This window comes from Cotesia glomerata, linkage group LG6, assembly GCF_020080835.1.
Source record: "Cotesia glomerata isolate CgM1 linkage group LG6, MPM_Cglom_v2.3, whole genome shotgun sequence".
NCBI lineage: Eukaryota > Metazoa > Arthropoda > Insecta > Hymenoptera > Braconidae > Cotesia > Cotesia glomerata.
This window is the reverse complement of record NC_058163.1, coordinates 2,266,380-2,279,549: the sequence shown is the minus strand read 5'-3', so window position 1 is coordinate 2,279,549 and position 13,170 is coordinate 2,266,380. Positions and strand designations below refer to the sequence as shown.

The window sequence follows — 13,170 nt, the reverse complement described above, 5'->3', positions numbered from 1 at the left end:
AAGTCAGCTGACATATAAAACAAAACTGAAGTTAGCCGACATCAGCTGTCAATTTTTAGAAATTTTTTTTTTAACTAAATAAATTATAATAAAAATTAAAAAAAAAATTACTCTAATAGTTTTTATAAATTTCTTAATGTTAAATTAAAAAAAAAAAAGTTTTAATTACAAAAATTGAATTGTTACAAAAATTATAAAATTTGACAGCTGTCGGCTAATTTCACTAACATAACTGACATCTGTAAATTTTTTTATTTTATAGCAATTAAATTATTAAATTATTATGGAAAAAATTCAATTAAAAAATTTCATATGTCAAAATTGAAAAAAAAATTTTTAAAGCATTTTTTTATTTTAATTGATTTGTAATAAAAATTTTTTTAATTGACAGCTGGTAGCTAACTTCAGTATAATTTAATTTTTTTGATTTTTATAACCACTAAATTTCTATAAAAAAATTTAAATTTCAAAAAATTTCACATCTAGAAATTAAAAAAAAACAAGTGCAAACTTTTTAAAAATTGATTTTTTATAAAATCCAAAAAACTTGTTAAATGTCAGCTGATTTTAGTATTATTAACAAAACAGTAATAATAAAGTTAGCCGACACTTTCAGTTTTTTGATTTTGCTTTATATATGAAAATAAAACTAAAAAAAAAATTTTTTTATTACACTTATAATTTTTCAAATTTTTTATAAATGAAATTTTAAAAAAATTTTTTTGTCATAATTTTTTTAATAAAAAAAAAATTCTAAAATTTTCAAGATGTCGGCTAACTTTTTTTTTCATAACAAAACAGCATGTCACGACAGCGAACTTTGATTTAGTTTCTTAATCTTCTTTTATTAACATTTGTGGTTAGTATTTGGTTGATTATTGATTTATTATTCGCTGTTCATAATTATTCTTATACATTCACCGATTCAAGATCTACGTAAAACTAAGGTAAATTTTTTATTTAAATTATTATAGCAAATGTTTGATAATTTTAAGAATTTTTTTAACAAATAAATTATGGTAATTTACGATGACATTAAAATTAGCAGTCACTTGACCATTTTTTAATTTTTTTTAATAAATAAATCTGCTCCGAAAAATTATTCCTAAAAAATTGCATTTTTTATTTTTTTAATTTTCTAAATATCAATTATTTTTTTTCATTTTTTTTTTGACATCATTTATTTCTTAAAAAAATTTTTTTTAATTATAAAATATCTGATAATTTAATTTTCATTAATTTACGATATCTAAAAATTTTTAGAACATTTTTTAAAAACTGTAAATGCAATTTTTAAAAAATATTTTTTTGTTCTAATTTAATTATTGAAAAAAATCAAAAAATTAAAAACGTCGGCTATCTTTAGTAAGTATTATTAATAAAAAAATTGACATGTAGAAATTTAAAAAAAATAAAAAATGCAATTTTTTACAAATAATTTTTTGAAATAAATTTTTTTGTTCTAAAAAATTAAAAAAATTGTCTAGTGACTGCAAACTTCAATGTCTAAAAATTAAATTAGCCGACATTTAAAAATTTTTAGAAATTTCTTTTCTTGAAAAAATTATTACAAAAATTTTCATTTGTAAAAAACTTTAAAAACTGTAAGTGCAACTTTTAAAAAATATTTTTTTGTTCTAATTTAATTAATGAAACTAAAACAGCAAGAAAAATTTATTTAAAAAATGCCATTTTAGAAGTTCAAAAAAATTATAAATGCAATTTTTTAAAAATAATTTTCTAGATTTAGTTTATTTTTAAAGAAAAATTAAAAAATTATCAAGTGTGTTAATTTTAATGTAATTTTAAAATAAAAGAAAATTAATAAATTTATGTTAAGCCATAAAAATTTATTAATTATTACCAAAGATTAAAAATTATTTTTAATTTGTTAATTTAATGACTCTGATAGAAAGTGATCAATGAATCAATGGCAGGTATTTTTACTGCCCATAAAAAGTAATATTAACTTTTTGTACTTAATTTTAAACTAATGACAGTAATGAAAAATTAAAAGTAAATTATAATGGACAAAGATTTAGTTGTGTAGGCAAAAGTGTCCAAAAGACCGAGATACGCGTGTTTTTAACCCTGCTAATGGAAGAATTAATGAATTAAAAAAAGTATTTTTATGGTATGTCACTCACATCAGGCCTCCTAAGTATGTATATTACGTATATATAGATAGAAGACTAAAGTGACAAACTTTTAATTCAGTTTCGATGTTCGTTTGAACATCGGTGAGTGGTTCTTATCGCAATGGGTCATTATCAACACATATAACTATTTATTTTATATTATAATCTATTATTTATTTCATTATTTATCAATATGATTTAATTATAATCATTATTCCAAAAATTAACCATTTCAATTTAGGTTTCTTTATTTTTGCCAATAAAATTGATAAAAGTCAATTTTTACGCTGATAGAAGGATTTGTTTCTATTTAATAAGCTTTATTAACTGTTAATAAATGATTTTTTGACATTATAGGATTTAATAAATATTTATTAACAGTTGATAAATATTTGTTAACAGTTAACAAATATTTATTAACAGTTAATAAGCAATTTATTAAGTACAATTTATTAACTGTTAATAAATATTTATTAATGGTTAATGAATATTTGTTAACTGTTAACAAATATTTATTTAAAATAAAAAGTAAAAATAGTAATTTTCTTTTGACACTTTTTATAACTCTATAGCTGGAATACATGATAATAATTAAATTCACTAAATAAATTAACGTTTTTAATATTTAAAAATATAAAAGATAATTATGAGCTGTGATAGAATTTGCTATTTTTCAATAAACGTTATTATAATGTAATATAATTAATGCAAATAATTTATAAAGATGATTTTTATTTATAAGCAATCTTCATTTCATATGACATTGCAAGCGAAACAAATTCACTCAACAAAATATTTATTAACTGCTAATAAGTATTTGTTAACTATTAATAAATACTTATTAATGTACATTCCTTAAATAAATATTTATTGAATGTTAAAAAATATTTATTAATATTTAATAAATTCTTTTATCAGTGTATCAATTTACGTCTGGTTAATTTCATACTCAACTATAATCATAAAAATATTTATTTAAAATCCATAAAGTATTTAAAAAAAAAATAAGGTACGAAATAAGATTGGAATGTCAAATATTTATGAAAGTTTTGTTTTTCACAATCAAACTCATTTTAATAATTTAAAAAGTGATATATCAATGTATTTGTTTGTAAAATGTAAGAAATGTGAATTCAAGTGCTAGGTAAGTCATCTTGAGTGTCTCTCAATCAAAATCAAGTGAGAGAAGAGTGAAGAGTTCAAACGTTCAAGTGTAACGGCAAACTTTTGAGTATGTAACAAACATATTTTTATTTCTTGTTGCATATTTCACACGTCTATCATCGCTACCATGCATTTACTATTACGCTTTTTTTTTTTTTTTTTTTATTTATTCAACGCCAATAATTATCATAACAATCTAATATTTTATATGTTTTATTTATTTACACTTAACTTTATTTCGTCGGGTCTTCGGAGTTGCGCAAACTTTTTTCCTCGTAAGATTTAATTTTTTTGGCTTCTTAATTTTTTAAAAATTAACACAAAAATTTAATTAAATTTTTTTTTCTAAAGATTTTTTTCTTATTTTCAAGAGTAGAAATATTCCAACAGTATTAATAATTATAATATTTTTAGAAACTAAATCAGTTTCAAAATTTTATTTATTAAATTTAAATTCAAATTTTGAAGAAAGAAAGAATGAAAAGATAAAATTGGTAAGAATTTTTTTTGTAGACAATTTAATAATCATTTTTACTCTTAACATTTATTATTTTTATTACTAAAAATCTGACCTAGTATCTTGTGAACTAATGACATTTTTAAAGATATAAGCTCATCCCCACATTACACTCATCGAGACCTTTCATTTGAGTATCCACATCAATTTTTCATATATTTTATATATTTATATATTTTACAAATACTATATATATGAGAAATATATAAAAATACATGTAGGTACTCAAATGAAAGCTCTTAATAAGTGTAACATCAAGATGAGCTTACATCTTTAAAAATACCAATAATTAAGAAATGACATTTTATTTTGTCAACTAATGATATTTTTAAAGATATAAACTCACCCCGACATTACACTCATTAAGACCTTTAATTTGAGTACCCACATCAATTTTTTATATATTTTATATATTTATATATATTATATATATAAATATATGAAAAATATATTAAAAATGCATGTGGGTACTCAAATGAAAGCTCTTAATAAGTGTAACATCAAGATGAGCTTACATCTTTAAAAATACCAATAATTAAGAAATGACATTTTATTTTGTCAACTAATGATAATTTTAAAGATATAAACTCACCCCGACATTACACTCATCAAGACCTTTAATTTGAGTACCCACATCAATTTTTTATATATTTTATATATTTATATATATATTATATATATGTATATATGAAAAATATATGAAAAATGCATGTGGGTACTCAAATGAAAGCTCGCAATGAGCGTAACATCAAGATGAGCTTATATTTTTGAAATATATATAATATATATGTAGATATGAAAAATATATCAAAAATGCATGTGGGTACTCAAATGAAAGCTCTTGATGAGTATAACATCAGGATGAGCTTATATTTCTAAAAACGTCAATATTTAAGAAATTACAGTGCAATTTAACTAAAGTCACTATTTAATAATGCAAAATTTTTTTTATTTATAGTTTCAAAGCTCCTATTTAGTATTATTATCTAAAATTTGAATTTATTAATTATTGGATAATAATAGTAATAATAAGTTTGATGATTCAATTTTCTATTTCAAATAATAAATTATCAAAATTAAAAAAAAAAAAACATTTATTTGTATAAAAGGAAATGACAAATGCTAAAATGACATTAAAATGGTTGTTCATGTCGCACGTGGTGGAATGCAGTTTGTAAATAATGATCCGGCGCCAATACAACATTTACCCTTGGTAATCACACTGGCGAGTATAAATATATAAATGTATAAATTTACACTACATTCATTGGAATATTTTGTAGATCATAAATCTCAGTGCACATTTACAATGCATTACCTAGCTAAGAAAATTCGAATCCACGTATTACACCTTTCTATCTCACTAAATTACTTAGTTAAACATACATACATATATAACATCAGTGAATATGTGTGAAAGAAAATAATGTATATCTAAGCGACGACTTTATAATATAACAGAAGTAAAACGGTGTTAAAAAGATTTTTTAACTTAGAACAAGCATTACTAATTTCAGATTTATGTTTTGACACTGATTATATTAGATACTGTCACAGTTGTCATGTCCGTATATTATTTTTACATTCAATATTTATTTATATCATTCTATCGCTGAATTATAATTGAAAATTTCATTTATAAAAAATATTTTAAAATAAAACTATAATAATAATAATAAGTCGAAACAAAAATCTTGATGAAAAAATAAATAATCTTATCACTGTTAATGGATTAAGAGGTAACCGGGTAATAAATCATACGATTAGTCATGCCAAATTTATTGTCGCAGATTTATGAGCCAAGAAAGAAGTCAATTTTATTAAAACCGTATTTTTATTTTTTTTTTTTATTAATATTAAAATTTCTTTGAATAATTTGCGGTGATGTCTTATGGCTTATTCAATCTCCGGTTGTATTCATTCTTATTCTGCAACATGACATTCTGTCTTGAGAATTTTTTTAGTACAAGACAGTCAAGAGTTCCATGTACCATGAGACGTGAATCACAACCACCGGACACATATTCCCTCTTTTTTAATCTTTCACTTTCTGTCTCTTCTCACTTTTATTATATATTTTTATTTATTTATTTACAATTAAAATGTACAACCGTTTTTATCTGTCAGCTGGATTGAGACCTCAAACTTTACATTATTACATTTTTTTTTTTTTTAAACTACTTAAACTAACAAATTTTTTTTTTAGGACCATTGTCACTTTTTTTTTAAGCATGTAATATAATCTCATTTTTTACTCCAACGATTACTAAGAAGTTCTGCGACAAAAAAAAAGTAAAGTCCTGGCGCCAGCGTTTGGATTTCATACTTAGGTGCGATAAATATTTATTATTACGTCTAGATAAAATATAGTATTAAATGTCAATCGATAAAAGTATTATAAATATTTTAATTGATTAAAAATTTAATTTATATGAAATAGAATTTTTATTTTATGAAATATTGAGAAGAAAAAATTTTTTAAATATTTTAATTAATTTAAAATTTATTTATTTAAAAAATACTAGCAACCTTGCAGTCACTTTGTGACTTCCGTGACGTGTAAAGAATAAATAAATAAAATTTTGCTTTATTAAATAATCAATTTTGTTAAATTGCACTGCAATTTCTTAAATATTGACGTTTTTGAAGATATAAGCTCATCTCGATGTTACACTCATCAAAAGCTTTCATTTGAGTACCCACATGCGTTTTTGATATATTTTTCATATATACATATATATAATATATATTTTGAAGATATAAGCTCATCTCGATGGTACCCTCATCAAGAGCTTTCATTTGAGTACCCACATGCATTTTTTCATATATTTTATATATTTATATATTTTACAAATACCATATATATGAGAAATATATGAAAAATTGGTGTGGGTACTCAAATGAAAGATATCGATGAGTGTAATGTCGAGGTGAGCTTATATCTTTAAAAATGTCAATAGTTCACAAGATACAAGGTCTTTACTAAATAATGACTCTCGTTAAACTGCACTGTACTCTCTTAAATATTGACATTTTTAAAGATATAAGCTCATCCCGATGTTACACTCATCAAGAGCTTTCATTTGAGTACCCACATGCACTTTTGATATATTTTTCATATATAAATATATATAAAATATATAAATATATAAAATATATGAAAAATTGGTGTGGGTACTCAAATGAAAGGTCTCGATGAGTGTAATGTCGAGGTGAGCTTATATCTTTAAAAATATCAATAGTTCACAAGATACAAGGTCTTTACTAAATAATGACTCTTGTTAAATTGCACTGTACTCTCTTAAATATTGACATTTTTAAAGATATAAGCTCATCCCGATGTTACACTCATCAAGAGCTTTCATTTGAGTACCCACATGCACTTTTGATATATTTTTCATTTATAAATATATATATAAAATATATAAATATATAAAATATATGAAAAATTGGTGTGGGTACTCAAATGAAAGGTCTCGATGAGTATAACATCGGGATGAGCTTATATCTTTAAAAATGTCAATAGTTCACAAGATACAAGGTCATTTCTTAATTATGTAAATTTAATTTTATAGAAAATAAAATTTTCATTCCATGAAATTATTTAAAAAAAATAAATTTCTTTTATTTATAGGAATTAAATCTTCCTAATAAGTAAAATATAAACGCAGATAAAAGAACCGAAAAGAATAAAGTAATTTGAATATTGATTTTATTTATTTAATTAAATCGAATTTGTTTATTTTTTTTATCTCGTATTCCGTATTGGAAATCAATTCATATCAAATGATAATTTATACAACGAGTAGGTTACTTGAACGCGAAACAAGATGCAGCGAAAATAAATAAAAAGGTATGAATAAATAAAATGTGAAGCAAAGGAAGAGGCGAACTGAGAAAATGAATAAAAAAATTATAAAAGATTGTCGACCGCCCACCTAATAACACCTCCCGAACGACGTTTAATGGAATACAAGAGCAAATTCGATGCACATCCACCTCGCTATGCAAAGTAACTTAAAAGAAAAAAATTTTTTTTTTTTTTTCAACAAGTAAACGAGGGTATCATATCCCTGAGAAATTCACACCTCATTTATGCGCTTTGAGATTATATCACCGATGTATATCGTTATTTACAATAATAACAAACGTGAGTAAATTTTTAAACATTTATCCATTCACGTTTTGATATTTATTTGTTTTTTTTTTAAAGAAAAATTTACACTGATAGAAGGATTTGTTCATTTTTAATAAGCTTTACTAACAGTTGAAATGGACATAAATAAGTTATTTGTAAATTTATTGAAAGAGTTTATCAGCTGAAACGAGTGTTTTCCTTTTTTTATAGTTTTAACTTACAAACTATAATACTTTTGTTTATAAAATACATAATAATGAACATTTAATTGTAATAATTAACGTTACAGCCGATTGCTCCAAATATTGAACATTACTTACTAAATATTGACCTTGTATGTTCCAAATACTGACTAGTAGTATTATGCTTACTAGACTTGTAAATAATTTTTATTTAAAATCTATAATAGTTTGGACATTAGCTAATCTATTCACTGACATGTTAATAATTGAAGTATTATTGTTAGTTGTTCTATATTCTGATGCAATATTATCTTCAGTACTCATATTTAAATCAATCTTTCAAGCCATACTAATATTAGGTACATTGGATAATTTACAACACCAATTGTTCACCAGAGTATTATTTCAATTATTAACATGCTTTTTCTAACGAAAATAATTGATAATTAATCTTAGATATTAAATTGTTTTACAAATACTTATTTATTGATTTTGAAGTATTTAATTTTTTATAAATTGATCATAAATGTAGCAAACACGGCGAGGTTTTTATTTTTTCCCAAACTTTCTTTACTGGATATATTTATAAAGATGCTTAAATTTTTATTTAAAGTATAATTAAAAATTGATAATTACTGAATATAAAATCAAATTATGGTCAATATTTGGTTCTTTTACTCTACAATAAATAGAAAAAAAAAAGGAAAAAATTACGTAATAAATAGTAATATATAGCAAGATTTGTTTATATTGAATAAGCTTTATTAACTTTTAATAAATGATTTTTTAACATCATAGGGTTTAATAAATATTTATTAACAGTTAATAAATTATTCATTAAATACGATTTATTAAATGTTAATAAATATTTGTTAACAGTTAACAAATATTTATTAACAGTTAATAAGTAATTTATTAAGTACAATTTATTAACTGTTAATAAATATTTATTAATGGTTAATGAATATTTGTTAACTGTTAACAAATATTTATTTAAAATAAAAAGCAAAAATAGCAATTTTCTTCTGACACTTTTTATAACTCTATAGCTGGAATACATGATAATAATTAAATTCACTAAATAAATTAACGTTTTTAATATTTAAATATATAAAAGATAATTATTCACTGTGATAGAATTTGGTATTTTACAATAAACGTTATTATAATGTAATGTAATTAATGCAAATAATTTATAAAGATGATTTTTATTTATCAGCAATCTTGATATCATATATTGCAAGCGAAACAAATATTTATTAACTGTTAATAAATATTTGTCAACTATTCATAAATATTTATTAACTATTAATTAATGTCCTTTGCTCCCAAATAAATATTTATTGGTTAAAAAATATTTAATAAATTATATAATTGTCTTCAAATAAATTAAATTATTAGTAGTTAATAAATCCTTCTATCAGTGTGACAATTCCGTCGACGAGCTTATTCCTCGGACATAAATAGTATCTATCACTCTCTATTTGCTCACAGTTTCTAAGTCATTAAATTAAGTATAATTTAATGCATGCTGACAAAAAATATTCGATAAAAAAAAAAGATGGACGAGATCAAATGCCTATTAGTAGTCAGTTGATGCCAACCTGTTTAATTTCGGCAACATTTACGTGCTTAGTTTATCATCTATCTCTTTAATATGTAATACATATATATTTATATTTATACGGTATAAACTCGGCATGATTTTACTCAGAGATCAAAGAATTTGAATATTTATTTTTAATACTAAAAATAACTATTTCTTTTTTTTATATAAAATACTTGAACATAAATTTATTGATTTTTTTTATTTTAAAGGAAAATTAAAGGGAATTTTCATTACAATTAAAAGAAAATTTATATAGATTTAATTATTAAATTTAAAATATTTATTGCTAATAAAAATAGTTTAATTGCAAGATTATAAAAGTAGTAGCCCTTAAAAAAAAATATTTCCAACAAAGTTACTCAGATGAAAATGATGTAAGAGAATATTTAGCGTGATGTCTCAATAACTTTAATTGAAGCGTGTTATCGTTATAAAATAAATTAAAAATAAAATAAAATTAAGAACAAGACGTCATGGTCAGGACCACCGATGAATTTAATTTGCATACACGGATCGAGTTACTTGCAAATTCATTTACTAATTTATTTACTTTTTTTTTTTATAATCTTATTGAAAAAAAAAAAAAATAATCGGTAGATATTAATATTATTATTTAAATAATAAATATATAGTTGAAAAGTTAACTCCTTGAGACAGTTAAGTGTATCGGTGATAATTAATAAATTATTCACTGGCGCCGGACGTCGCGTGTTCAAATTCATTCCACCAAACCCTTTTATGTCTGAGTATTTTGTCTGGACTTAATAACCATTTTAATAATTATTAATAATTAAATCTAATAAATTTATTATATTTTTATTAATAAAATTAAATTGAAAATTGATTTATTTATTTAAAATCCATTTTTTTAAAAGTTAAAAGATCTTAAAATTTTCCTTAATAGTTATTAAAAAAATAAAATTGCATAATCTATAATGTTTTTTATTGTAACTAATTAAATAATTTATTCACAGATATAGAAAAAAAAATATTCAAGTAAAATTAACACTCTGCGTATAATATGGATCACGCGAGGTTCCGGCTTTAACAAAATACCGGATTTATTATCGCTCTCACCTCATGTGTAACTCTTCGACGAGAGCTTTAATGCTCGTTTTTTCTCATACAAATGAAGAAGAAAAACGAGTAAAAAGTACTGAAGAATCTCGACAGTTCGCGTGGCGGTTTACTATACTGCAAACTTTATTCTATCATCATTTAAGGAAGAAACTCCAAAAATTAGGTAATATTTATTTTAATTTAAAAAAAATTTATTAATATTGAAGAGATTTTTCCGTTAGTGCATTAAACTAATAGAAGGGTTTATTAAATATTAATAATTTTATTTATATGAAGACAATTATTTAATTTATTAAATTTTAATAAATATTTATTTGGAAGGAAAGTAAATTTGTTAATAGTTAACGAATATTTATTAATAATTAACAAATATTTATTAACAGTTCGATTTATGAAGATAAGTATTTTGGCTGCATTAAAAAATGCTCTATCTCTAGATACATAATTGAGAAATGACCTTGTATCTTAAGAACTATCAACATTTTTAAAGATATAAGCTCATCCCGATGTTACACTCATCGAGACCTTTTATTTGAGTACCCACATCAATTTTTTATATATTTATATATATTATATATATAAATATATGAAAAATATATCAAAAATGCATGTAGATACTCAAATGAAAGCTCTTGATGAGTGTAACATCAAGATGAGCTTATATTTTTGAAATATATATTATATATATGTATATATGAAAAATATATCAAAAATGCATGTAGGTACTCAAATGAAAGCTCTTGACAAGTGTAACAGCAGGATGAGCTTATATCTTTAAAAATTTCAATATTTAAGAAAGTACAGTGCAATTTAACAAAAGTCACTATTTAATAAAGCAAGGTCGCTAGTAACCTTTAATGTAACAAGCAGTAAACTAGGGTTTTAGTCACGGTACATAAGACGACACGATACTTGAAGTTTACGTACATATAAATTAGATTCGGCAAAATTTAGACTGCATTTGAAAATTCTTTATCTCTAGCTACATAATGAAGAAATGACCTTGTATCTTGTGAACTAATTATATTTTTAAAGATATAAGCTCATCCCGATGTTACACTCATCGAAGCCTTTCATTTAAGTACCCACATCAATTTTCATATATTTGATATATTTATATATTCCACAAATACTATATATATAAAATATATAAAAAATGCCATGTGAGTACTTAAATGAAAGGTCTCGATGAGTATAACATTAAAATGAGTCTATATTTTTAAAAATGTCAATAATTAAGAAATGACCTTGTATCTTGAGAACTATTGACATTTTTAAAGATATAAGCTCATCCCGATGTTATACTCATTGAGACCTTTTATTTGAGTACCCACATCAATTTTTCATATATTTCATATATTTATATATATTACATATATAAATATATGAAAAATATATCAAAAATCCATGTGGGTACTCAAATGAAAGCTTTTGATGAGTGTAACATCAAGATGAGCTTATATCTTTGAAATATATATTATATATATGTATATATGAAAAATATATCAAAAATGCATGTAGGTACTCAAATGAAAGCTCTTGATAAATGTAACATCGGGATGAGCTTATATCTTTAAAATCGTCAATAGTTAAGAAAGTACAGTGCAATTTAAAAAAATTCATTATTTAATAAAGCAAAATTTTATTTATTTATATTTCATAAGTCTCGGCAGTCACATTGTGACTGCAAAGTTGCTAGTTGGCTTTATTTATATTACATTGTAATAACCTTTATTGTAAAATACTAAATTTTATTACAGCTCATAATTATCTTTTATATTTTTAAATATCAAAAAGGTTAATCTATTTAATGAATTGAATCATTATCACGTTTTCCAGCTATAGGGTCATAAAAAGTATCAAAAATAAATTGCTATTTTTGCTTTTTATTTTAAATAAATATTTGTTAACAGTTAGCAAATATTCATTAACCAATAATAAATATTTATTAACATTTAATAAATCGTATTTAATAAATAATTAACTATTAATAAATATTTATTAAACCCAATGATGTTAAAAAATCATTTATTAACAGTTAATCAATATTAAATATAAACAAATCCTTTTATCAGTGCAAGCAAATATTGAAAAGCTAATATAAGCGAAACCCTGAACAGAATACACATTTGAGTGGTCCAGAGTGGGGATTATTGAGAGTTAGTACCTTGTGAAGAAGATTCAAACACGGTAAAGTCTTTTACTCTTTTACGGAATAGTCTACAAGGTGGATTTTAACCAGTTTCTCTCCTTTCTTTCTTTCTCCTTAATTTTATTAGTTATTAATTTAAACTTTACCATTTTTATTTAAATCCCTATTTTTATTGCTTAACATCTTGCTT

General features: G+C 22.5%; 1 long non-coding RNA gene across 1 annotated transcript; it reads left to right on the top strand.

The window, feature by feature from the left end:
* The first annotated feature begins 4,908 nt into the window (after positions 1-4,908).
* LOC123267515 lies at positions 4,909-13,077 on the top strand. The gene is made up of 5 exons (XR_006510061.1): positions 4,909-5,032; positions 6,026-6,149; positions 7,629-7,969; positions 10,723-10,991; positions 12,904-13,077. It is a non-coding gene; the product is annotated as an uncharacterized LOC123267515 (long non-coding RNA).
* Positions 13,078-13,170: the final 93 nt, after the last annotated feature.